This window comes from Lynx canadensis, chromosome A1 (genome assembly GCF_007474595.2).
Source record: "Lynx canadensis isolate LIC74 chromosome A1, mLynCan4.pri.v2, whole genome shotgun sequence".
Lineage (NCBI taxonomy): Eukaryota > Metazoa > Chordata > Mammalia > Carnivora > Felidae > Lynx > Lynx canadensis.
In genome coordinates, this window is record NC_044303.2 from 115,511,995 (window position 1) to 115,539,918 (window position 27,924).

The following is a 27,924-nucleotide window of genomic DNA, read 5'->3' on the forward strand; positions in this document are numbered from 1 at the left end:
AAAAAGATGTTCAACATCATTAGTCATCAGAGAAATGAGATACTACTTCACACCACTACGATGGCTATAATAAAAAAGATTGATAACAACAAATGTTGGATGGATGGAGAAATTGGAACCCTGATGCACCTCTGGTGGGATTGTAATATGCTACAGCTGCTTTGGAAAATAGTCTGGCATTTCCTCAAAAGACTGAACAGAGACTTACCATATGGGCCAGCAATTCCACTCCTAGATATATACCCAAGGGAACCAAAAACAGGTGTTCATACAGAAATTTGTACATGAATGTTCATAGCAACATTATTCATAACAGCCATAAAGTGGAAGCAATCCAAATTTCCATAAATTGATAAATGGATAACGTACCATAGTATTGCATGGTATTTCCATGCATATCCACACAATGGAATACTATTATTTCATTTCACTAATGTTAATGGAATATTATTTGGCAGTGAAAAAATGAAGTATTGATAAACACTACAACATGGATGAACCTTAACAACTTTATGCTAAGTGAAAGAAGTTAGTCCCAAAGACCACATATTGTATGATTCCATTTATATGAAACGTCCAGAGAAACTAAATCTAGAGAGACAGAAAGTACACTAATGGTTGCCTAGGGCTGAGGATATCGAGAGGAAATGGATAATAACTCCAAATGAGTACAGGGTTTCTTTTTGCAGTGACAAAAATATTCTAGGATTGATTGTGGTGATGGTTGCACAATTCTGTAAATATAACAAAAACCACTGAATTGTGCACTTTCAATGGGTGAATTGTATAGCATGCAAATTACATCTCAATAAAGATGTATATTTATATGTATTTACATATATATGAAGAAAAGCAACAAGAAACTCAAAAATCGGGGGCGCCTGGGTGGCTGAGTTGGTTGAGCGTCCGACTTCGGCTCAGGTCATGATCTCATGGTCTGTGAGTTCGAGCCCCACGTCGGGCTCTGTGCTGACAGCTCAGAGCCTGGAGCCTGCTTCACATTCTGTGTCTCCCTCTCTCTCTGACCCTCCCCCATTCATGCTCTGTCTCTCTCTGTCTCAAAAATAAATAATAAAACATTAAAAAAATTAAAAAAAAAAAAAGAAAAAAGAAACTCAAAAATCAACTAAAAATGCTGTATCAAATTGTTACAACTAAGTGATCTCATTGTTGTATTTTTTCAATGTTTATTTATTTTTGAGAGAGAGACAAATAGAGACAGAGGCAGAGAGAGAGGGAGACAGAGGCTCCAAGCAGGCTTTGTGCCGACAGCAGAGAACCTGATGCGGGGCTCAAACCCATGAATTGTGAGATCATGACCTGAGCTGAAGTTGGATGTTTAACTGACTGAGTCACCCAGATGCCTCTCATGGTTGTATTTTTTTTTTTAATAATAAAAAAAAAGACTCTCAAAACAAAAAAATCTGAGAGCTTTGCTAGCACATTTTAGTTCTGGCACCTGTTGACTCTGTGACCTTGAACAAGTTACTGAATCTCACTCAGCTCAGCTTTCCCATCTGTAAAGCTTTCTCATCTAGGGCAGATCACTGTGAGGATTAAATAAATTAAGATGTAAAGGGATCTGCCATATAATAAGTACTCACTAAATGGAAAACATAAAGAGTCAGGGAATAGCAGTAACTAGAGAGCGAAGAAAGGAGAAAAAATAGTTTTTGTGGGCCAAGGCCACATCCATACATTTATGTCTAATGTTTGGCTGGGCTCTTGGGACATAAAGAAGTCCCTGACTTTTAGGAGCTGGAAGTCTAAGGAATCAGGCATTCCTGAAGAAAAATAATCCCAACAAAATGAGCCAGGCGCTATGATACAGTTATAGACAATTTGCTCAGGGTCAGAGGCAAAGGCTTTTAAGGGAAATGAGACTTCAAGGGTTGTCCAGACAGCAAAGGGACAAATGGATCCTTGTCCCTTTCCCCACCATTGGTGACCAAAAGGATGTGAAGTACCCCTTTGTGGGGAAACTGAATAGAACCAACCCAACACAGGCAAAGGCAAAAGTCAAAAGAGCAGTGGCCAGGATGGGCAGTGAAGCTGGCACAGGAGGTTGAGGCTAGGGCCTGCCTCCCTGGCCTTCCAATAGGTGAGCTGAACCTTAGGAGCTCCTCCTCTTTCCCCTTGTTCCTAGCACCTCTCCACCCCTAGGCCTCGAGATCTCCTTTTCCCTCCCAACAGCCCTCTTTTGGGGAACAGCCCAGTGATCTGTGGGAAGAGCATGACACCTCCATCATTCCTCCCTCTAGTGACTCATTCCTAAGACTGGGGGTGGCAGGAAGTGCCAGAGCCCCAGAGCTACAGCCCCATCCGGATTCTGGCAGCTTAGAGACATCCTATCTTTTTCCCCTCCTCCCCACTCCCCCGCCACCTCCCTTCCCAGAGCTAGAAGCTCTGACTCTTGACATTTCTGGGTAAGAAACACCCACCTCCCCCAAAACTCTTCTTTCCTTTCCATTGCCTCTTCTAGTCCCTCAACTCCAGCCTCTATGGGGCTGCTGGGTTCCCAAGAGAAGCAGGCACAACCCAGACCTAGGTACCCTTTTCTGGTAGAGGTGGTCAGGCAAGGTTTATATCCCCATGGCCAGGCCTTTGAGGAACAGGGCCTATGCTGTAGAAAATCTTCCAAGCAACACTTAAAACCACAACAAAATTATTTTATGACATGTTAAGTGCTTCACAAGTTTTGTTTCATTTATTCCTCCCAACAACTAGATGAGAAGATACTATTATCACTGTCATTTGGCAACTGAAAAAAATAAGGGAGAAATAATTTAGAAAGTAGCAGAACGGGGATCGAACCCCAGGACTCAGATATTGGGCTCTGAACCACCAGGCTCCTCTGCCTGTTTTGGGATGGAGGACAGTGTAGGCCTCTTTGAGCAGAGCCTCTGAGTCTTCTAGGGCAGCACATGCATCCCTGAAACTCTCTGTACAGCTGCCCTGAGGTCCAGAGGGGCAGAGGGCCTTGACCCCGGCCTCGCTCCTAATTCCCCATGGCTCTTGCCCCACTTTTTACTCCTGAGTGGTGAAAATGTGGTGGGCTACTCAGGATTCTCATCCCTCTCAAGAGGTTAACTTCCTATTAAACTCCTAGGACAAACATCAATGAGATTCTTGGGTTCCCAGGGGTTACCTAGAAAGAGGGAAAAAAAGGAGCATTGCTTATAGGTTCAGGCAGCAGAAGGAGGTTACAGATACCCAAGCATGGGGTCAGTCCAGGCTTGCAGACAGAGCAGACATCTGTCACACCAAAGAGGCATGGAGATGGCCCACATGACAAGAGAATAATAATACCCTTGAATTATGTAGTGCTTTAACATTTCTCAGGCACTTTACAAAATTTGGTCCTCGAGATGACCTCCTAGGACCCAAGGAGGAAAAAAAGCATCTTTTATAAGCTGTCACCACCTATCAAGTTTCCCCCCTAGAGAGGGAAAGGCAGGAGACACACAAGGCAGTGAGTGAGTTAACCAAACCCAAGCTCCACTGGGTAATTGATAGTTTTTATGGTGTCTTTATCCTCAGACTCCTCAGATATCATATTTCCACTGGATTACCACATTTACGTAACAGTGCAGGGTGAGAGACCCTGATAAATCTTCTCTGCACGGGGATGAATACAGTGGAAATGTACTTTGTTGACAGCGATTTGTTTTACTACACTACTGCCCTTCAATTTAGGGAGGAAAGAGCAAGGCTATTGCCCTATGAAGGGAGGGTGGAAAGGAGGGAAAGGAGAAAGGGAGGGAGGAAGAGGAGAGATCTGAAAAGACAGATGAATGAGAGGGAAGACACAGGGAGAAAGGGAGAGCTTTAGGCAAGATGGAAGGAAGGAAAGAAGGAGGGAAGGAAGGATAATAGCAATGAGAGCTCACTCTGTACTAGGCACTGTGCTAATCGCTTCCATGGATTAACTCCACTAATCCTCACAGCAACCCAGTGAGAACAGTCTGTTATTATCTCCATTGCACAGATGACAACACCCTAGTTGGGGGCAGTCTCCCGACACCCCATTCTGTTACCCCCATTTCATTTTCTTCATAGTATTTGCCACTATCTCCAATGGGGTTATTAACTCACTTAAGTACTTATTGCCTTGTTCACAGCTCTATCCCCAGTACCTTGAGCAGTTTCTGACCCAAAGAAGATTCTCTTTTTTTTTTGTTTAATGTTTATTTATTTATTTTCAGAGAGACAGAGCACAAGCAGGAACAGGGCAGAGAGAGAGGGAGACAGAATCCCAAGCAGTCTCTGCACTGTCAGCACAGAGCCCAACATAGGGCTCTATCTAACGACCCATGAGATCATGACCTGAGCCGAAATCAAGATTTGGATGCTCAACCAACCAAGCCACCCAGATGCACTCCAAGTAGATTCTTAATAAGAATACTTGTCATAGGAATGAAGGGATAAGAAGCTCCTGGGGAGTGAGCACCACCCTGCCTCCCACACAGGGTGATGTGATGGCAAAGGTGGACTGAGGGCAGGTACTGGAGGTGCTCTCTCTTGCCATACACACGGAGGGAACTGTTATCAGCTGCTGTGTATTTAGTGAAGAAGAAATGCATTTTCTCTTCCATCCTTTCCAGCTGTTTTCTTTTTTTCTTTTTTAACTTCCCTCAGATGTTCCGCCCCTTTCTGTCCCACAATTAATTCGGCATCCACTAATTGTATCCTCCTCACTTTCTGTCTCTTATTCTTTTCTTTTTTTCTTCCCTCTTGCTTCTCTTTCCCATGCTTCTCTTGAGAAGAGCTCATCCAAATGAATTGAAATTGGTAATTTCAGAGGCCAACTTCTACTGTTGCATGTCCAGTCTTGTCCCAAAGCCTTCTGCCTGCAAAGGGCATTTTTCTCCATCTATAAAATGGACAGAGTTTTTTTAAAGGGTTTTTGAACCAGTGCTGGTGGGCCTGTGAGGGAAGGGTACCAGAACCACAGCACTGACCTTCCTACATCCTTATCCAGAGAAGCCTCACCAAAGCCTTGAGGCCACAGGAAGCTATTACCCAACAGAGAGCTATTTCCTGTCCCAGCGTATGTGCTATTTAATGTTATTTGCAGTAAATATGAATCGGGAGATAACAAGCCTCGCTTTCCCTCTCTCTTTAGGATCTTGAAAGTTCCTCAATCCACTGAATAACAGCATCTGCTGAGGGTATAAATGTCAAGGCCAATGGATAAGTGTAGGAGGACCATGTCACCACAGGGCTTGCAGTGTATCAAAGTGGCTAGGAATATGGGTCCCAAGATTCAGACAGCTTCAAGTTTGAAGTCTGGCTTCTCTATGAATACACTACAGATGGCAACGGTGGAAGTTGGGTGTCAGATGAGTGCTATGGTATTTTCCCCAAATCAGGCATTCTTGCTAAGCCTACCAGAGCCTCCTGTACCAAATCCTTGTAGCACTTGGCCAGTCGAGGTGGGATTATTTCTTGCAGGAAAGTTCAACCCACCAGAGTATGTGCTCCTCAAAGTCAAGAACTCGGTTTTTTCTCTGTATCCCTAGAGCCAGGCCACATGCTGGACATAAAAGAAGGACAATGTCCAGACTTTCCTTTTCTTCCAGAAAATGGAAGGTACTTATTTTCTTCCTCAAGGACACTATTCATTGAGACTTTGATATGCTTAACACCTACTGTGTGCTACATACCCTAACTATGTTATCTTCTTTTATCCTCATAATGGCCCTTGAGTTAGGGACTGAGAGCATATGCATTATCTCTCCCCTCGACTATGGAAAGAGGCTCCTTCTGGAAGAACACTGAGTTCTTCTTCATTTGATACCCAACTTCTGCCCTTTCCATCTGCGGTATATGCATACAGCAGCCAGAGTGATCCTTTTAAAATCATGTCACTGTTCTGCTCAGAACCCTTCAATAGCTTCCCATTTCATCAGCATAAAATCCAAATCCTAACTATGTCCTACAAAACCTTACATTACCTCCTTAATCCCCAGTGTACAAGCTTAATGACCTCATGCCCTACCTTCCCCTTGCTGCCTGACATATTCTCAAACATTGCTGTGTACACTCTTGCCTCAGGCCCTCCTGGCTGTCCCCTGTGCCTACAAAGCTTTACCTTGATCTCTCCATGGTTTGGCCCCCTGCTTATTTCAAGTTTTGTTCAAATGTCACTGTATAAGGGAGGCCTTCCATGACTCCCCTGTGGTGATTTTAAAATATGTCCACAAAACCTCTGAGACTCCTCCCTTCAAGAGACAGAACTTCATCCCCCCCAATCCCCTTGAGTATTGGCTTGATTTAGTGTCTACTTTCTAAATCATAGAATACGGTAAAAGTAACAGCATGTGACTTGTAAGACAAGGTCATAAAAGGCATTGGGATTACCCTAGTCTGGCAATGAGAAACCATCAGGCAAACTCAAATGTGGGGACATTCTACATAATACCCGATCAGTACTCTTCAAAATTGTCAAGATTATGAAAAACAGTGCTTGCTTTGGCAGCACATATACTAAAATTGGAACGATTCAGAGAAGATTAGCACGGCCCCTGCACAAGGATGACACGCAAATTCATGAGGTGTTCCATGTTTTTGCCATCAGAGAAATGCAAATCAAAACTACAATGAGATATCACCTCACCCCTGTCAAAACGGCTAAAATCAACAATACAAGAAACAACCAGTGTTGGCAAGGATGTGGAAAAAAAGGAACACTCCTGCACTGTTAATGAGAATGCAAACAGGGCAGCCACTGTGGAAAACAGTGTGGAAGTTCCTCAGAAAGTTAAAAATAGATCTACCTTACAATCTGGCAACCTCATGACTTGGTATTTATTTACCCAAAGAAAACAAAAACACTAATTCAAAGGGATACATGCACTCCTAGGTTTATAGCAGTATTATTTACAATAGCCAAATTATGGAAGCAGCCTAACTGTCCATCGATCGATGAATGGATAAAGAAGATGTGGTGCGTATATATGCAATGGAATATTATTCAGGCACAAAAAAGAATGAAATCTTGCCATTTGCAACATTGTGGAGGGAGGTAAAGAGTATTATGCTAAGCAAAAAAGTCAGAGAAAGACAAATACTGTATGATTTCACTTATATGTGGAACTTAAGAAACAAAACAAATGAGAAAAGGGGAGAAAAGACAGACAAACCAAGAGACAAACTCTTAACTATAGAGAGCAAACTGATGGTTACTAGGGGGGATGTGGATGGGGGAAATGGGTGAAATAAATGATGGGGATTAGGTGTGCACTTGTGATGAGCACCAGGTCATCTATGGAAGTGTTGAGCCATTATACTGTACACCTGATACTAATATTACACTGTATGTTAACCAACTGGAATTAAAATAAAAACTTGAAAGAAAAGACGATGAGGGGCACTTGGGTGGCTCAGTCGGTTAAGCGTCCAACTTCAGTTCAGGTCATGATCTCACAGTTCATGAGTCTGAGCCCCGCATTGGGCTCTGTGCTGACAGCTCCGAGCCTGGAGCCTGCTTCGGATTCCGTGTCTCCCTCTCTCTTTCTGTCCCTCCCCTGCTCGTGCTCTGTCTTTCTCTCTCTCTCTCTCAAAAATAAATAAACAGGGGGCGCCTGGGTGGCGCAGTCGGTTAAGTGTCCGACTTCAGCCAGGTCACGATCTCGCGGTCCGTGAGTTCGAGCCCCACATCAGGCCCTGGGCTGATGGCTCAGAGCCTGGAGCCTGTTTCCGATTCTGTGTCTCCCTCTCTCTCTGCCCCTCCCCCGTTCATGCTCTGTCTCTCTCTGTCCCAAAAATAAATAAACGTTGAAAAAAAAAATTTAAAAAAAAAATAAATAAACATTAAAAAAAATTTTTTAAAAAGAAAAGATGATGAAAAAGAAAGAGTAGGAAACTCTTATTGTTGATCAAAGAAGACTAAAGAAACATACTGACTGAACACAACATAATCTCCTGGACTGGGTACTGGAACACAAAAGACATTAATGGAAAAACAGGTAAAATCTGAATAAAGTATGTAGTTTAGTTAATAGTAGTGTACCAACATTAATCTCTTGATTTTGAGAAATGTAGCATGGTTATATAAGATATTAACATTAGAAGAAGCTGGGCGAAGTATGTATGGGAACTCTCTGTACTATCTTTGTAGCTTGTCTGTAAATCTAAAGTTATTCCTAAATATTAAGTTTTTTTTAAAAAGACATTGTGTCTTCCCCCTTGTTTTCCGTCTTAGGAACGCACGTGTTGCCATGTCACCAGGATACTCAAACAGCCCCAGGAGGAGGGTGAGCACCTGAAGTGTCCAGCGAACAGCCATTGGAGTGAACCATCCTGGAACAGAGTCCTCCAGCCCCCTGTTGAGGTTTCAGGTAACTGCAGTCCCATCTGACATTTTGACCGCAGCATCAAGAAAGTCCCTGAGCTAGAATGACCCATCTAGGCCACTTCTGAATTCTTGACCCTCAGAAACTGTGAGACAATAATTTATTGCTGTTTTAGGCTTCTGAGCTTTAGAGTAATTTGTTACGCAACAATAGGTAACTAATACATCTAGATGGGGCGCCTGGGTGTCTCAGTCGGTTGAGTATCCGACTTTGGCTTAGGTCATGATCTCATGGTTCGTGGGTTCAAGCCCCACATCGAGCTCTGTGTTGACAGCTCACAGCCTGGAGCTTGATTCAGATTCTGTGTCTTCTTCTCTCTCTCGGCCCCTCCCCAGCTGATTCTCTCTCTCTCTCTCTCAAAAACAAATAAGTAAATCTTAAAAAATTAAAAAAAAATACATCTAGATAGTATACATTTAGATAGGTAACTATCTAAAATAGCCTCCTTCTAGTCACACTCAACCCTCCTTTCCAACCTCAATTTGCTTTATAGTACTTACTTAGCAGGTGACACCACATTACATGTTTATTTAACTTTTTGTCTCTACCCTAGAATGTGAGCTGCATGCAAGGGGAAACTTTGTTTAGTTTATATCCCCTGCACCTAGAACTGTGCCTGACACATAGTAAATGTTCGATAAGGAATACTTGCAGTTATTATTTTTGGATAACAAGGGGTTAGGTAAAAATCCTTCTCGATCCTCACCCAGAAAAGACAAAAGCAAAAACAAAAACAAACCCAGCCCCTGTGGGTGGGGCTGGAGGATGGGGGCCAAAGTGGTTGAGGTTGAGGCAAAGTAGCACTAGGAAATGTGAGCAGAGACAAGTCTGAAACTCTGAGATCTGACTGAGTTCTTCATCTACTGAGAGACCTTAGACAAGCCTCTTCTTCCCTCTGGGGCTCTGTTTCTCCAAACATAAAATTCGAAAGACTGGGATGACCTGAAAGATCACTAAGATTTCTTTTAGCTCTAATAGTCAAAGATTCTATGGACTATCCCAGGGTGGGTTGGGAGGAGGTACAGGAGCTCAGTTCTGGAGATGGAGAAATGGAGAAGGATGAGCTCCTTCCTGGAGCTCACCTCCTGGAAACCTTTTCCCGTGTGATAATATATTCCTTTGCTAAGACCCAGCTCCCTACCTCTGCAAAGCCCACAGGCTACCAATAATCCATTAGCACAAGTCTTCATAACACATTCCCCACACTGTATTATAACTCGACCTTTGTATCCGGGGATGTCAGCTCCTAACAGGAGTAAGTAAGCCCGTGGGCAACACACTCAGGCTTGCAATTCCCGCCTTGGGAACTTAGATCCTAAAGGAAGGAAGGAAAGAGATAACAGGGGAGGAGGCAGAAGAGCAGGGATATGCAGGTCTGAAACCCCTTAAACCTCTGCCTTTTCTCTCCTCTCCTCCAGTCTTGGCCTCACCACCAAGAGAAGCATGCACATCAGCCTGCCCACCCCTTTGCCTCACCTAAGTACTAGGTCAAATGCCATTTATTTGAACCATATTAACTTTCCCCTCTCTTCCCTCCCTTAGCCCCCCCACCCTTTCCCCATAATAAACATACCCTGAGTCCCTTCCTAACATCTGTTCCAAGTATCTGACAGCTTCCTGATATTTAGTATGAAGACAGGTTTTAGGGGCATTTTTTCTCCCTAACAGCTCATGGAAAGGCTTCAAGAACTTGCTATGTTCTGAGAATCATAGGTGGTGGGATTATGTTTAGGCTGTAAAGTGAGGTTGGGAACAGTGGGATGAGGCAGGACAGGTAGGCAGGAATAAGCCTTGGTAGAGGATTTTATCCCATAGGCCATGGAATTCTGAGGAATTCTGCATAGACTGGAACTCACTGCTCTTCCATTCAGCCCTCCTTACTTACATCCCTTCCTATCTCTCTCTGCCCCCAACCCCTGTCCCATTTGTCTCATACCAAAATGTTAATAACACCCAAGATACACCGAGAACTCTCACTGTGTAAGTTTCCTGTTCACATTACCTCATATCCATCGTTCAGTACTGATGAAGTAGGCATTATCATCCCCACTTCACAAGTAAGGAAAATCACCCCAGTAAGGGGTTTGCCCTATTGCAAACTAAGGAAGAAGCAGAGACCAACTGCTCAACCATTACACTGATTGGTCCCTGCTCTCTACCTTTTTTCTAATCTCTTCTTTGGGGGAGATGTCTGTAAGAAGGTCTTTGAGGCCTGGAGGCAGAACTGGGAAGCGCGAGTACAGGAACCAGACAATGCTGGAAGTGGGATCTCTGGGTTCTGATGGGACCTATCTCACCCATCCTTGCTCACCTCTCTGCTTGGCAGGAAGTGTCTCCCATTGTCCCCATTTCCTGACTTGACCCACTTGCTTACTCCAGTTCCCACATCCTTTTTCGCCTCCTGACATACAGTTTGCCCTTGTCTTTCAGTTTCTAGGTGACACATATGTTCTGAAAATGCCTAGAGGGACCAGGAAACTCTGGAACCTCTGCAGATAATTCAGATGTCTGGAGAGTATGGCTGTACCTACCCTGTCTTCCCCCAACTCTAACAAAATGGGTGTGGACTGACCCTGGGTTTCCCAGGCTCTTCAGCAAAGGTTAGCTCCTCTCTACCTCATCTCCCACTACCTACGCCTGTGCCCTGTCACAGGCTCCATATATATAACCCCATGCACTTCCCCAAATATGGCAAATTCTTGAAATCTTTGCATGTGCATTTTCTCTCTTTGGAATTCCAGCATCTTCTCTACTCCAAGTTTTTCTTCAGGAAAACTCCTAATTATCCTCAAGCTTTGCTCAAACATGATCTCCAGCCCCACTGATTTCATCATCACTCAGGCCATCATTTCCTGCCTGGACTGCTCCCTCACTAGTCTCTAGGATGTCTCCCTGGCCCAACACCATCCAGTGCCCACACTGCACCCACAGTAACCTTTATAAAATGCAAACATGATCTTATCACTTCCCTTCTTAAAATTTTCAAATGGTTTCCCATGCGCTGAAGGTAAAGTCATAACTTAACCTGGTTTGGGTGCTTCTTGCACCCCACTCCCACCCACTTCTCTTGCTTCGCATCCTCCAGCCCTACCCACCACCCTACTGGTAATCCAGCCAGATTTCCTGACACTTTTACTCAGGTCCTTGAAACTTGCCTGTTCTCTCTTGACTACATAATGTTCTCTTGGCTGGAACTCCCTTTCCTTCCTTTTCCCTCAGCTGATTTCTACTCACCCTTGAGGCAGATCTTGGCCTGGACTCACTTCACCACAGAGCCTTCCAGAACCCCCCTGATGAATCAAGCTGCCTCTGCTTTCTTGCCCTCACTGCCCATTATTTCCCCTATGACAGCATTTATCTGGTCCTTTACTACATATTTGTTTGCTCATGTGTTTCCCACACTCAACTGGGCCCAACCTTATTCCCAGTTATAACCCAGAGTCTAGTGCCGGTAGACTTTCCAGAACAATTGTTGAATTGGTAAGTGAACAAAGCCTTCCCTGTCTTCACAGTGCAGACTCAGGCACCCACTGCAGTTTCTGCTACCACCACATCGTACATACTATTCTGGATTATGGGTGATTGTTTCTCTGGGTGTTCCTCTCTCTTTATGGATAGGGATGGCACCTTGAATCTACTCCAAGGCCTAAAACAGAGGTCAGCACTCACCTTCCATCGTCTTCCTCTATTTTTTATTCTTATTTTTAACAAGTTTTTATTGACTAACTACTACATACTAGATACTTTGGATACAGCAGTGAACAAGGTAGCCAACACCCTGCCCTTAGGCTCACATTCTAGTGGCATATATGGGTGCCTAGTGAACAGGGGGTTCAGTGGATCTCAGTCCTACTGGGAAGCCCCTGAGGGCTTTTGTGTCTGCAACTACAAAGCAAGGAGCACAGCCTCAGGGGAAAGAGAATATATTTTCTTGGTGACATCTGGACCTCCCTTTGTTTAGGTCTCCACGAGACTAGCCATCAAGCAGCAGCAGGAAGTGGGGGGGAGAGAGGAGGATGGAAGATGGTCTTGCAGCCCAGTGCCTACAACCACTTCATCCAGGCAACTGGCTTCTCTACCCTGGAACAGAGAAATAAAGAGATCCACAGAAGGAAAGACATAAATGGATAGAAATGACAGAGGAAAAGGTAAGGAGAGAAAAAGTCAAACAGAGACATGAGGAGGAAGAGGAGTCAAACACGTGGACAGGGAAGGAGATGAAGGCAGAGATAAAAAAGCCTGCAGGATTGAACCCTGCCTGTCTCATTTGGGTCACTGGGGGGAATAAAGAGGATTCAATTTTGAGCTCTTGGGATTCCCTGAATGATCCCTCAAGTTATCTCTGGCCCCATCTGGCCTAGGAGGCTTCTGCCAGGGACCTACCAGCCTTCAAACCAGAATATACTCCATGCGACCCTCAGGAGTAGGGACAGGCAGTGATGGAAAAATACAGTTGCTCTGGGAACAGCAGTCCCTTATTTTCATCTTTTTCAGTAAAGATCATAGAAAAGACCCTGTGTTCACCATCTGTTTCCTAACTGGGGGCTCCAGGCTTTGCTCCCTGAGATGTGGGCCTGACAATATCTCAATCTGCAGGCACAGCACAGAAACTCCTCTGAGCTGAGAGCTGGGGAAGCAGCCCCCACCCCCAGGAGCCCCCAGATGCCAAGCACGAGCCTGAGTTGCTAATAGTGCCCTGCTTTTGCCAGCAGCTTCAGCTGCTCGCTCCTGAGGCTGTGATGCCATCTGCTGCTCAATTTAGGAAACTGGATGACTCTGTCTGCACAACCAAGGGAGAGCAGGGCAGTTGGGAAGGGGGCCCACCTAGGTCTCAGAAGAGCCATGTCTTTGTCTCTGGACGGACCCAGTAACAGGCCTCAGTGACAGAGCAATGGTCTGTTCACTGTCACCATTCTCCTTAGACAAGGCAGGATGCCTCTGTTTCACAGAAAGGTACCTAAGGCTTCTGGAGAGACAAGGAGGTTGGCTCTGCCCTTCATCAAAGTCCAGTGTTGTCTTAAGGTTAAATTGCCCAGAGGGGTCTCAGCCTGCCTTTGAAGTTCTATAGCTTTCCTCAAAACATTTTGTTTTCTTTGCAGGTTTAAGTAAGATTATTCCAAGTTATATTAATTGGGTGAATGAAATAATGAGGCCAGGCCTAGAGGAAGTGGGGCTTTGAAGAAATGAGCTTGCTCATGCAGAATCGAAATAAGGCCTTCAGACTCTCAACGGGTTTCTGAAGTTCCTGCCGTGCGGTACCTTTTCAGGCCTCAACCAGATAGGGTTGTGAGCTCCAGTGTTATAGGGGCCACCTATAATGCCTGGCACCTATTTTTGATATTTCTTGAAGTAATGGTTAGCTTGAGATTTCCCGCAAATCAGTTAAGGTAGCCAACCTCGGAGGTGATCCCCAATGATCTCCATGTCCTGAGAATCACCCACTTATAATCACCCTTCCACAAAGTACAAGCATTAATCTATGACCAACAGAATAGGACAGAAGTAATGGTGCGTAATTTCCAAGATTAGACTAAAAAAGACACTGTGGCTCCCTTCTCTGCGGCTGTTCCTCTCTCCCTCCCCCTCTCTCTGCCTCTTTCCCTCATCACTTATTCTGAAGGAAGCCAGTTGCCTTGTTGCTAACAGCGCTATGGAGAGGTTCATGCAGTAAAGAACTAAGGCCTTCTGTCAACAGCCACATGAGTGAGATTGGAAGCAGATCCTCTTAGGAAGCCTTCAGATGACTGCAGCCCTGGCAAACGGCCTGACTGCAAACTCATGAGCAACCCTGAGTCAATTCAGCTGAGTTATTCCTATTTCCTTACCCTCAGAAACTCAGATAAATGTTCAAAGTTTGGGGTAATTTGTTATGCAGCAACACAATAAATCTGACATATGGTATTATTATATCATGGTGTATCATCTGCATTATATCACTCCATTTTCTTATAACATCTAATATGTGGACCCCACCCCCTCAACCTCTTTAACCTCATCCCTTACTTACCCCACCCTCTCCCCAGCTCAGCCTCACCCAAGGCTCACTCCTGCTTCACTCAAGCCCTTTGAATTTGCTTTTCTGTCTGCTGGAGCCCCCTCCCAGCTACCCCTAAATCTCTGCACGATTGCTCCCTTATCTTGTTGAGGTCTTGTATTCACATGTAGCCTTTTATTTTTTTTTCTTTTAATAAATGTTTATCTATTTGTTTTGAAAAAGAGAGAGAGTGTGGGGGTGGGGGGCAAAGAGGGAGACAGAGATTCCCAAGCAGGCTCCACACTGTCAACACAGAACCCCATGCGGGTTTCGATCCCACGAATCTCGACATCGGGACCTGAGCCAAATCAAGAGACAGACACTTAACCGATTGAGCCACCCAAGTCCCCCACATATAGCCTTTTCAAAGTAGCTTTCCTTGACCCTCTGCACACCTGAACTACAGCTCCCATGTGTGCCTATTCTTTTCCCTTATTTTTATCCTTTGCCCTTATGATTATGTAACATATATAATAAAATATATTTGACATATTTATCTTCTCATTTCTATCTCTCCCCTTGAATATATGCTCCATGAAGGCAATAATTTGTGTTTTTGTCTATTTTGGTCACTGCTCTAGCCCCAACACTTGGACTAGTGATTAGTGATACACATAACAGATGTGTACATATTCAGTTGAATAGGGACAAAATGTTACAATTCATCAATTGTAGTATGTATATCCTCTAGATGCCTCATATCACATGTCATGTTATGATGTCACATATATATTATCTTAAATGCAGTGTAAGGCAGTGCAGAGAGAATAGAGCCACATATAAGGAGACCTAGCTTTGTTGCTTGCTGGCTAGCTACATTACTATGAGCAAGGCATGTAACCTCTCTGAGGTCAGTTTTACTCATTTGTAAAGTGAAGTTATTATAACCTCCCTGTCCTACCTATAATGTAGATATAGAAATCAACTAATGAATGTTACAGTATTTTTTAAAAATCTAACACATAATATAGTTTCTGAAATGTTTTCTAAAGGCCATGTCACGTGTCTCAGGATATGCTCTTGGGGATGGGGGGAGATAAAAAGGTCAAAGAGGTTTGGGAAATTTGGTTCCAATATTCTTTTTTTTTAATGTTTATTTATTTTTGAAAGGGGGGAGCACAAGCAGGGGAGGGGCAGAGAGAGAAAGAGAGAGAAAGAATCTGAAGCAGGCTTCAGGCTCTGAGCTGTCAGCACAGAGCCTGATGCAAGGCCCAAACTCACCAACCCGTGAGATCATGACCTGAGCTGAAGTCAAACGCCTCACCAACTGAGCCACCCAAGTGCCCCATTGGGTTCCAATACTCTAATGACTCTTCTTGGACATTCACAACTATTAGCATATGAAAGGGTCTGAAAATCCTGCATGTAAGGTCTTTCCCAATGCACCTGGCTATACTTGGTCTTGATCTCTGTAATACATAATACACCATCTTTGTCATCAGGATAACATTGCTCCTTTAGAGCAAGAAGGAATTCTAAAGTTCCTAAAACAAATCCCAGTGAGGTGGGCAATGAGATCCAACAGGTGAAATGGAGACTGGGAGGAGGGAGGAGAAGGAGAAGAAAAAGGAAAAGGAGGGAAGAGAGAGAGGGGAGGGAAATCAAGAACAAGGAAAGGGGAAGGAAGAGGAAAAAAAATAGTGAAGGAAAAAAAGGACAACTAAACTCATCCCCTTTGAAACGAAGAGTCTGCAGAACAAAGGCAACCTGAAATTTCCTAGGAGTGGATGGCAGGAAGGGATCGGAGGGAGCCATCTACGAATTCTGATGCTGCCCATGAAACCCAGTTTATTCCTTTGAGTGTTGTGTCTGCCAATTTCCACAGGTGGAGCTCGGGCTTCCTTTTTGGCTCCAAGGAACCTCTGAAGCAATTTCTTCTTTATCAGAGAGGAGGAACCAGGTAAACCAATTGCTTCTGCCAATTTCCACAGGTGGAGCTCGGGCTTCCTTTTTGGCTCCAAGGAACCTCTGAAGCGATTTCTTCTTTATCAGAGAGGAGGAACCAGGTAAACCAAAACAGCAGCTTCTCGATTTAGTGTACTCACTAAGTGCCTGAAATGGCAGCTGCCATTTTTCCTTTCCTCACAAGCAATAAGCTTTCTTGGCAGCATCCATCTCCCCAGAGCACGCCTGACTTGCAAAAGGAAGAGGAACTGCAATTCCTCCCGCAAAGATTCCCTAGGCTGAGTGGGAGAGGAAGAGGCGGGCAGGTTTATTCTTGACCTCCAAGTAGGCCTACCCTAGCCCAGTCCAGACACTAATAGAAAAGAAGATTCTGCAGCGCCCTCTGGCATCCACTCACACTTTCAGCCCTCATGGCTAGGAAGTCCTTTGTTATATCTCATTTCAGTCTTTTCCCTGTAACTTCATTTTTTACTGCCTTTCCCTTACCCCAGAAGAAGGGAGTGATTTGACTGTCATAAGTTGCATGTATAGAACAACTTACAGTATAACCAGTATAGTTATAACCCATATCTTTGGGCATATGATTGGTGAATACTATTCGAGGAACTTCATTTCCCACCAACTCAGAAACTGGGCTCTTTTGTTTTTTTCTTAATGTTTATTTCTTTATTTTGACAGAGAGAGAGATAGAGTGAGTAGGGGAGGGGCAGAGAGAGAGGGAGACAGAGAATCCTATGCAGGCTCCGCGTGATGTGAGGCTCAAACTCACAAACCATGAGATCATGACCTGAACCGAAATCAAGAGTCAGACACTTATAACTGAATGAGCCACCAGGTGCCCCTCTTTTTTTTTTTTTTTTTTTTTTTATTGTGTGATTCATAGTGGGCTAGGGAGTCATGAGAAAGGAAGTGACATAGGTTGAGCACCTGCCTGGTCCCTTATATATGACATCTCATTTCATCTTCACAACAACCTAAAATGTAGAGACTCTAATTCCCATTTTATAGGTGAAGGTACTGAAGTCCAGAGGTCACTTAAAGTCAAACAGCTGACAGGTAGGTGGTGGAGCCAGAATCTCATCGACATCTCACTCCCACATCCATGTTCTCTCTACCCAAGGGGCTTGACTAGATCACACAGAAACCTGGGTCTTTGGTTTCTTTGCATTCCTTGTGAATATTAGGTTTATCCCCTAGTCCTACAAACATGCAGGGTACATTTAACATCAGAAAAGTGCAGGGGCACCTGGGTGGCTCAGTCAGTTAAGCATCCTACTTAGGCTCAGGTCATGATCTCATGGTCCCTGGAGACCCGCTTAGGGTTCTGTGCTGACAGCTCAGAGCCTGGAGCCTGCTTCTAATTCTGTCTCTCCCTCTCTCTCTCTCTCTCTCTGCCCCTCCCCCACTTGCAGTCTGCCTCTCTCTCTCTAAAAATAAACATTAAAAAAATTTTTTTTAAAAAGCACAAGTAACTCTCAAGTCTTTGCTGCGACCAAATCTGTACTCACTCTACCTGATGTCCACCTGCTTCACCAGATTGTAATCTCCTTAATGGTAAGGATCATGTCTATCTTATTCATCATACTATCCCTCCCTAGTGCCTACCACGTGGCCTGCTACTTGGTAGATACTCAATATGTGTTGACTGAATGAATGATGACAGAAAGAGAAGACTCCATAAAACAAGGTAAGAGAATGTGAGACAAACATTTAAAAGGCCAACATTCAATTTAAAGAAGGAGAAAAGAGGTAGCTAGGAAGAGGGTGAGAGACAGCAAGATAAGAAAACTCAGCACAAACAAGCAAGATAAAAATAGCCTCTTGCCACTGTCCTTTTAAAATTACTTTCTATATTTGAGCCTAAGTGACAAGTGAAATCTCCTCTGTAATTTCCCATGTGTTCAGCTTAATGAATTTCTGGCAAATGGTTTCAGCATCGGAGGGCCAATTTGGACATCATGGGGGTGGAGTTGGTGAGAAAATGAAGGGTATGGAAATAGACTAATTGAGTCTAGAAACCAAATGAAGAGGTGATTGGAGGCATGTGAGGAGGGAGTCAAGTCTTGGAACTTGCTCAACATCAAGAAGGACTGAGAATTGGTCTTGCTCTAGCTGATGTCATTGTGATGTTTCCCTACATGCTACAGAAGGAGTCCAGAATCCCAAGATGGCCTTGAAATGATTCTTTGTGTCACACTGCCTATCTTCTAAAGAGCTTTATTTGTTTATATAGAGAACATTATATTAATGATTTAATTTTAGCCATTGGAGGGAATAAAGAAACTGTCTTTTTCATGTCCATAAATCTTGTACACAGTAGGCATACCATAAATGTTCAACCAAATCATTATGAGGGAGTGAAGTTAGGAAGTAGGACAGGAATGCATAGTCTACTCCTCTGAATCTGTTCAGGCTGCCCACCCGGATGCATTAACTTTCTCTGTATACTAAGGAAGGAGCTCTGAGGGGCCACAGGACCCAGAATAAAAAGTTTTTTCTAGTCCTTAAAATTGTAAATGACCATGCAGACCACAATTTTAATCAGAATGCATGTCTTTCAGCTCCCCAAGTATGCTTTTTCATTGTTGTTCTAATAGCTTTATTGGTATATGTCATATATCATACAAGTCACCCATTTCAACTATAGAATTAATGGTTTCTTATTACACTCACAGATAAGTGTAACCATCACAATTTGAGAATATTTCACCACCTCAAAAAGAAACCTATAATCTTTAGCTATCACCCCCCTCCTCTTTTTTTTAATGTTTATTTTAATGTTTATTTTTTAATGTTTAATGTTTTTTAATGTTTATTTGAAAGAGAGAGCATGCGCGTGTGCGCAGGGGAGGAGCAGAGGGAGGGGTAGAGAGAATCCAAAGCAGGCTCTGCATTCTGAGTTCCACCTCACAAACCATGAGATCATGACCTGAGCTGAAATCAAGAGTCAGATGCTCAACCTATTGAGCCACCAGGTACCCCAACCCTCCTCCCCTTTATTTATTTTCTGTCTCTACAGATTTTCCTGTTCTGGAGTTTCATATGAATGGAATCAAACAATATGTAGTTCGACTTCTTTAACTTAATGTAACATTTTCAAGATTCACTCATGTTGTAGCATGAATTAGTACTTCATTCCTTTTTTTGACCAAATAATATTCCACTATATAGATACTCCACATTTTGCTTATCCATTTGTCAGTTAGAAATTTGAGTTGTGTTTTAGCCCCTATGAATAATGCTGCTACAAAAATTTGTTTTTGTATGGACACACATTTTCATTTTCTTGGGTATATACCTCTAAGAGTAGAATTGGTGAATCATAAACTAACTCTATGTTCAATCATTTGAGGAACTGCCAGACAGTTTTTCAAAGCAGCTGCACCATTTTACATTCCCACCAGCAGCGTATGATGATTCCAATTTCTCTATATCCTTGCCAATCCAACTATGCTTTTGAGAAATAACAAGGACAACTGCAGGGATCCACTCTGATCTAGATAGCTATTACAGAGAAACAGCAAGAGGAGTAGAGTCCAGGGATGGAAGAGGGATCCCTCTTCTCCTGTAAGCTCTTAGGGTCATCCAGAGGGAACACTGCCATCTTTAGTACTCTCTGTGACTCCCCGGGCTGGGTTAGCTGTCTTCTGACATCTGCCAAAGGATACCTATACCACTGTCTCTTTTCCCCACTAGATTGTAAGCTTTGGGCAGGCAGTGATCTCTAGTGCTCTGACTTTATCTGCAGCACCTGAACAGGAACTGGCAAATGGCAGATGTTCAGTAAATGCTGATTGGCTGACTGACTGAGTAAACGATTAAACATTTCTTTACCTGTGATTCTTGTCCAGGGAGGAGAGGAATGGATCAACCTCAGGGGCAAAAGCCTTCATGAAGGGAAGCAAGGAAAGAATAGATGGAGGAGAAAGGTAAAGTCACACAAGAAATTTAGAGACCTAGTGTCCCTTAGGGCCAACCTTCTGATTATTATGAGGTCAAACTCGGAGCTAATGGACCTACCCTAATCCTTTTTTGCCTTTCATCTGGCTGCATTTTTTTTCTAGAAATTCTCCTTTTTCTTTTTTGTTATTATTTCTAACAATTTTGTCTTTGCAAGGATAAGAAAGTAGAAAAGTAGTTGCTATTACAGGTAAAAGACCACATAAATCAACTCACCAAAACAAATTCAGAATTTTAAAGAATGGAGGTTAAGAAGGTTGACTATGAAGGATTTTTTTAACTAAGAAATGCAGAAACCATAATCTAGGTTTTCCTCCTTATCACACTGAAAGCCCTATATCTAACAAAGGTGACTATATTTTCAGTGACATAACAACATGACCCACCACTCAGCCTTATCCATGATGGCTGGCCTTCTTTCCACACAAATCCTGCCTCTTACCTGACTAATCTGTGTCCAGTAGTCACCAGGTCATTGGGTCCCTCTCTCTCCTTAGGTCCTGTATCTGTATAGCCTGAATCACTTCCTGTCTCTTCTCGGAAAGCACAGATGCATGCATATATTCACACAAACCTCATCTTTCCTTTTCATGAATCCTCAGGGTAGGACTCCTTCTCCATTTCATGTGTTTGGAAGAAAAGAAAGCAAAATATATGAAATGCCAATGCAATTTCTCCTTTAGCAGAGCTTCACAGGACAATTACCCACCCAATCTGCAGGGTTTTATAGCTCTCATAACCATCCTTTATGAATACATTGTGACAGCCGGATGCGGGCACTGATTATGGCAGCAGTCTTCAGCTACATTCCTATTTAACAAAGCAGAGCTCCTGCCTACCGGCTCAACAGTGTTCATGTGCCTTTTTTTAAATTATTGTATTTATGTAAGTCTTTTTCCAACCAGAGCCTATGTCCACCTCCATCAAACTCGAGGATTTGGGCTTGCCACTTCTCCAGTCTCTCTCTGGCCTTAGAGTCTAGTGTCTCTAGCTGCAGTCAATTTAGCACTCACTCTAGCCTTTCTCAGCAGAGGTCTGTGAGGATTGGGGTGCATAGGAAACACATTTTTTTTCCCATTATGATCGCTGGGAGAAGATAAGAAAACATGTTGGCAGATGCCAGGGGCAGTGGCTGATTCCTAGGGGTTTGCCTGGCAAAGGTGTCAGGTGCAGTAGATGAGCAGGCCTGGTAGGATGCCGTGGGGGCAAAGAAAGGGAGGGACTCCAGCTTTCCCCACCGTTCTGCAGGACATAATAGTATTGACTCCAGCTAATGAGGAGAGGAAGTTTTAGTGTTCAAAAGAAATGCTGGTAACCGGCAATCTGTCCACCTTGAAAATGTGGCTTCTTGGGCTGATTGTGCCACGGTGCCAAGTAACTCCGGCAGAGGAAGCGAGTATTCTTTAAATACTGCAAGTCAGCGAAGGATTCTACTTCAGGGCACCAGAGATGCTGTCCCACAGGGTTAGGCTGTAGGAGTGCCAGGCATAATCTACCCGAAAATCTCCTGAAAAGAACCGAAAAACAAGGCGACCTGATGGGCAAGCCATCAGCCGAGGGACGACCCTACTACAGAAAGCCGGAAAAAAGATCTGCGTGGGAGATGAAAAAAGCTTACGCTGCACTTGCAGAAACCGAAAGGTGCCACACTTGTACGGTGAACCGGCACTCGGTGTGGGCAGGCAGGAAGCACGGCCTCCCCGGGACACTCCAGGTTTTGTCTTTAGCACGTCCAAACCCAGCGCCCCCTTCCATACGTAAATAACAAACGGGATGGTAGTCAAATACAGTCCTCGTCAGGATTCCTACACTTTCTACGCTGGGGCTCTAGCTTCTGTAAAGAGTATGCTCACCTCGGCCACCGCTCCCGCATTTTTCTAAGTCGGCCTTTCCTGGGCGGGGCTTCCGGGCCCCGCCCACTGAGGGCCTGCTCAGCGTCAGCCCCGAGGCGGAGCTCCCCTCGGGTTGGTGCTGTCCTTTCCCCTGCGGCCTCTGCTCTGGCGGCAGTACGCGGGCCGAGCTCCAGGCACGTGCGGGTAAGTAAAGGCCAAGTGGGCAGAAGCCTTGGACGTTTACTAGTTTGGGGCGAGAGGCAGCTGTGGGGAGGCTTCTTCCCAGGGACAGGACGAAATTGGGGTTCGTTCCATCATAACCCCGTGTTTGGAGGGCATCTTGAAGAGTCGCTGGGAGATGGTAGCCCTAGAGTCGCCCCTTGTTTTCTGCCAGCCCTCTTGTCCCTGGAGAGTCTCCTACAGCTGGTCTCCGAGATCCTCGCTTCCCTGGCGCCAGAGCCCGGAGCTTGGGAAGATTTGTGATGAGCACGTGTCCGGGTGGAGCTCGGTCAAGTCCTGCAACCCAGTCCCCTAAAAGGGGCAGGCTGTGTTTAGATTAGTTTTTAGACCTGGACAATGAGCCTATTTTACCTTTTCTCCCAATTGTTTGGGGGTGGTTAAAAGTGAAATTAAAGGATGGCTGGAAAAACATATGGTCTTAGATACCCTACTCTTATTATGTAAATAAGGTAAATTATAATTGTGAATGGGTAGGAATGTTTACTAACATTCTTGCAAACACTTGAGTTACTGCTTTCAACAACAGTTGAGGTCGTTGGTAGGAATGGCAGCATGTCTCCGTTTCCTTTCATACCCATTACTGCATCTTGTTATTTTTCTGGAGTACCGCTTTTATTGTGCTTCAAAAGGTCTCCTAACCACGTTTTCTCCAATCTAGTTTTAACTAGCCTTTCTGATTTGCACTGCCCATTGCTCTACCAAGGTAACATTTCCCCTTTTACTCCCCCTATTTATCATATCCTTGTCTGGAATGTAGCTTTTTATAACAGCAAGTATTTATTGACCACACACTCTAAAACATATTATATAGGCTTATATAAGCTTCTTAAGCCTAACAACCATCTTTTGTACAGGGTACCATTGATAACATTCCTATTTGACAGATGAGGAGACTGAGAGGTATAGAGAGGTTAAGTTACTTGTTCACTGTTTCGTTTTTTTAAATTTTTTAATGTTTATTTTTGAGAGAGAGGGAGACACAGAATCTGAAGCAGGGTCCAGGCTCTGAGCTGTCAGCACAGACGCGTGCCGGGGCTTAAACTCACAGTTGTGAGATCATGACCTGAGGAGAAGTCAGATGCTTAACCAAGTGAGCCACCCATGCACCCCACTTGTTTGTTCACTGTTACATAGTTGTTAGGTGATAGCTTATACTTGTTGACTAGACCATTAATATGCTCCTGTTGAGGGGTTCCTGGCTGGCTCGGTTGTAAGAGCATACAGTTCTTGATCACAGGGTTGTAAATTTGAGCCCCCCCGCCCCCCGTTAGGTGCAGATTATATAAAACTTAAATCTTTTCTAGGGTCACCTGGGTGGCTCAGTCAGCTAAGAATCTGACTCTTGGTTTCTGCTCAGGTCATGATCTCACGGTTCATGAGTTCAGCCCTGCACTGGGCTCCGGGCAGACACTGTGGAGCCTGCTTGGGATTATTTTTGCCCCTCCCCAATTTGTGCTGTCTCTCTCAAGAAATAAAACTTAAAAAAATCTTTTAAAAAAATGCTCCTGGGGCGCCTGGGTGGCACAGTCGGTTAAGCGTCCGACTTCAGCCAGGTCACGATCTCACTGTCTGTGAGTTCGAGCCCCGCGTCAGGCTCTGGGCTGATGGCTCAGAGCCTGGAGCCTGTTTCCGATTCTGTGTCTCCCTCTCTCTCTGCCCCCCCCCCCCCCGTTCATGCTCTGTCTCTCTCTGTCCCAAAAATAAATAAACGTTGAAAAAAAAATTAAAAAAAAAAAATGCTCCTGTTGAACTGCTGTGGTACATAGGTAAAAAACGTGAAAATAAAGCTAACCAAGGGAAAGGTTTTTGTTTTACTGTCTATTTCTCTGGCTCTGAAATAAGTTATGGGGTTTTGAGGGTAGAGGTCTTGAAATTTACACAAGTGTTCACTACTGTTAGCTGCCTAACCCAGAGTACTTGGATTGCAGAGGGGCCAGCCATGGGCTTTGGATAGATGCAGCCCCAGGTGAGTGCAATTTCATTAGCCTGCCTTTGGCCCCAGCTGTAGGCAGCTGCCTAGGTTGCTGTGTACCTAGGCAAGTGTTACGCTGCTGGGAGAATAGCAGCCGTGATAGCTGGTTGGCATTCTGGGCCTGGTTCATTCCAACTCTGTTGTTAACTATACCAGGATGCCAGCATAATTGTTCATTCATTAAGATGAAATCTGTAAGGGCATGACTTTGCAGGGAGAAACCTAAAAATCCAAATCTTTCTGAGTGGTTCTGGTTCAACAGGTTTGTCTAGTTGAACTTGCTGGAAACAGAACAAAGGTAATCAAGCCATGAAGGGATGTAGAAGTATAGGGAGGGGTGCAATTTTCACTGAAATCAAAGTGCCTGTCCCCCACTCCACCATACAAAGCTAGTCTCTCTGAAGGGAATTCTATAGCTGCAGTGATCTATAGGGATGCTTTATTAAGGAAATGTTACGTGAATTTGCTTTAAAATTCTAGGCATTCTTCTCTAGCTCTTTAATAAAATATAAAAATACCAATTGATTGAGAGGCTCTACATAGTAGGCCTAGCTATAACCGTACTAATTTCTGCTTTAGGCTGACAGTATATTTGTGTTGGTTTCCCACAGAGTTGTTGCCCCTTCAGGGCAGTAAAATAACGAGTCCCTTTTGTAGTGATTTTGTTTTGGATTGCTAATTCTCTGAGAAGAGATGCTTCTCAGTTCTAGGCAAACACACAGCACTCATGGTGGTGCTGGAGATTGTCCAATAGGATTGACTTAGTTGCTACTTCTGTGAAAAGTGACATCCTAGTTTCCATAGGAGGAACTCCTGAGGATGTTGGGAGGTGGGGGAGTTATTTATAAAAACTAGTTTTGTTCCAACAATTGGCTTTCCCTAAAAAGAGTTCTCTTAGTTAAATGTTGAATTCCTTGTGTGAATACCTCAGATGTTCATTGTGAACAGCCTTTTACATATGGGGTTTTAAGAATACTAGTGATACCTAGAGGGTTTGGGGGAATGGTTAGCTTTATGGTAATTATAGGCAAGAAAAAGACAATAGGAAATAAAATAATTCTGGAGGTATTGAAAATAGGGTAAATCGTAAATGGCAGGCAGCACTGCTTCCATTTCTACAGAAAAGAGGTTTTAGGAGCTGCTGTTTTAGTCAACACTGTTTAGTGTTCAACAGTGAAATCTTTTTCTTTTTAGGATGACTTGAAAGTAGGGCATCCTTGGCCTTCCGGAAGAGAGTAAATTCACGGCACGTGGATAGTCTGTATGGCGTTCTCAGGTAAATGTCCCTATTAATTCCAACACTGACTACTGCCTATGTGGCAGGCCTATTTGCTAGTTGGTATCCATTAGGAAACAACTGGGAGGCAAAATCACCTGTATTTGCCCCTGACAAATTCGGCCTCTTAGCAGTGAAAGGCTATTTTGGTGGTTCTAGTCTGAAGGTGTATAGGATCTTTGAGATGATCTGTATCATTCCATCTGAGGAATGTACAAGCAGATTATAAAGCCCAGGATAGGAAGGATGGCATATCTTGCCTATTGGCAGCTAGATCCCAATCATGGCACCTGGCACATAGCAGGAACTCCTTGAATGTTGGACAAAATGACTAAAAGCATGGGAAAGGGGTTCCTGTTTCCTATTTGTCTAAAAGGCTTGGCAGCAAGGTCTGCTATCAGTGCTTCCAGGCTTCTGTTTTGCAGTCAACATTGAATTCATTGGGATACCTGTATCCATAACTTCTACTTGGGGTGCCTGGGTATCTGAAACAAAGAAAGCTGTTTCAGGAATCATCCAGCAGTTGTCAGCTATCCAGGCCAGCATGATGCCTTGGATGGTGTTACACTGTTGGAAGAGCAAACGCTGACCTTCTTGAGGTCTGGCTTCAAGCACTGTTTTGGTGTTGTGGCTGATACTCTTGGGCAGTGTTTTGCACCTCTGAGAGTGGAGTAACTCCTCCTGTGGAGTTGGTCCTAGTCTGGGTGCAAACAATTTTTTTTTCTTTGAGGAAAGGACCCTGTCTTAAGGATACTTTATCATTCCTTTCCTCTTTGAATCCTAGATGCCTTTATCTGAGTGAGAAATCTGCCTCCATCAGAATCTCAGATGTCTGACAGCCCTGTGTGACACCAGGATAGGTAATATATACAGTCCTTTGTCATGTAGGTTCTAATTAACTTTCAGCCTCAGATGGGTGGTGTGAAATAATACAAAATATATATATTGGCCTCTGCTCCCATTCTTGGCACAGAGCTGCTAAAACTCTTGAAATTCCCTAAGTGGTAAGAATACTAGGAGCATCTTTTGTTCTAATATTTGGTTTTTCATGCTGATGCCTGACTGAGCTCTTAAATCTAAGAATTTCCTGGGTGATTTAAATGTCTTGTTCTAATGAGGTGGTAACTAGAAAGACCAAGCACTGATTAGAAACTTGGAATTTTCAACCCCACTTCCATTCTTCAGAAAGGGGAAAGGGGCTGGAAATGGAAATAATTGATTATTCCCACATGATGAAGCCTCCATAAAAATCCCAGTAGTATTGGGTTTAGAGAACTTTCATGTTGGTGAACACATGGAGGGAAGGTGCTGGGAGAGTAGCACATCCAGAGAGGGTATGGAAGCTCAGCAACCCTTTCCACATAGCCTTGCCCTATTCATGTCCCATCTGGATGTTTATATCCTTTCCCATATCCTTTTAAAAATTTTTTTTAATATATTTTTAAATATTTATTTATTTTAGAGAAAGAGAGTGCAAGCCGGGGAAGGACAGATGATCCAAAGTGGGCTCTGCATGGACAGGAGAGAGCTCAGTGCGGGGCTTGAACTCATGAACTGCGAGATCATGACCTGAGCTGAAGTCAGACACTTAACCGACTGAGCCACTCCAGCGCCCCTACCATATCCTTTTAAAATAAATTGGTAAATTGTAAGGAAACCGTTTTCCTGAGTTCTGAGAGCTTTTGCAAATTTATCAAACCTGAGGAGGGGATTTGGGGAATCTGTGATTTATATTGGTCAGAAGTACAGGTAACAACCTGGACTTAACGATTGGCATCTGAAGTGAGGGAGGAACAGTCTTATTGGACTGTGCCCTTAACCTGAGGGATCTGATGATACTCGAGGTATATGGAGAGTCAGAATTGGGCTAAAATGTACGACACCCAGCTGGTGACACAAATTTGCTTGGTGTGGGAGAAAATCCACACACATCCAGTGTCAAAAATGTTGAGAGAGTGGTAGTAGTGTGAGAGTAAAGGAAAAATACAAAGTTAGGTTTTCTTGGGGCACCTGGCTGGTTCACTAGGTAGGGCATGTAACTCTTGATCTCAGGGTCATGAGTTTAAGCCTCATGTTGGGTATAGAGCTTAATTTACACACAGAAAAATCTTCTAAAAAGTAAGGTTTTCTTTACAGGTGGAAAAATTTACAAGTTCTAAAAAATTATAGGAAATATGAGAACATTACAGAAGAATACTAAATCAAAAGTTCAAGGCTTAAACTAAGCTCTTATTTTCTAGAGCTCTGCAGTACAATACATGAGGCTATTTCAACTGACAAAAATTGAATCTGTTTTTCCATATCAGTATTTAGTGACTGCCGTATTGGACAGCTCAGAGAACATTTCC

The 27,924-nt window shown here is 43.8% G+C and overlaps 2 long non-coding RNA genes and 2 other non-coding genes across 5 annotated transcripts; 3 read left to right on the top strand and 1 right to left on the bottom strand.

Moving 5' to 3' along the window:
* Positions 1-4,336: 4,336 nt before the first annotated feature.
* LOC115516561 lies at positions 4,337-22,157 on the bottom strand. 2 transcript variants are annotated; one of them, XR_003969581.2, is made up of 4 exons: positions 22,110-22,157; positions 20,699-20,868; positions 20,131-20,183; positions 4,337-4,873 (listed from the first exon to the last, which is right to left on the bottom strand). It is a non-coding gene; the product is annotated as an uncharacterized LOC115516561 (long non-coding RNA). The 2 variants fall into 2 exon arrangements; XR_004343549.1 differs by lacking the exon at positions 20,131-20,183.
* LOC115526124 lies at positions 6,466-6,572 on the top strand. The gene has a single exon (XR_003972546.1). It is a non-coding gene; the product is annotated as a U6 spliceosomal RNA (small nuclear RNA).
* Positions 22,158-22,188: 31 nt separating the features above from the next.
* Positions 22,189-27,076, top strand: LOC115516559. The gene is made up of 3 exons (XR_004343548.1): positions 22,189-22,292; positions 25,495-25,576; positions 27,039-27,076. It is a non-coding gene; the product is annotated as an uncharacterized LOC115516559 (long non-coding RNA).
* Positions 26,092-26,291, top strand: LOC115526790. Its single transcript, XR_003972759.1, has one exon. It is a non-coding gene; the product is annotated as a small nucleolar RNA SNORA74 (small nucleolar RNA).
* Positions 27,077-27,924: the final 848 nt, after the last annotated feature.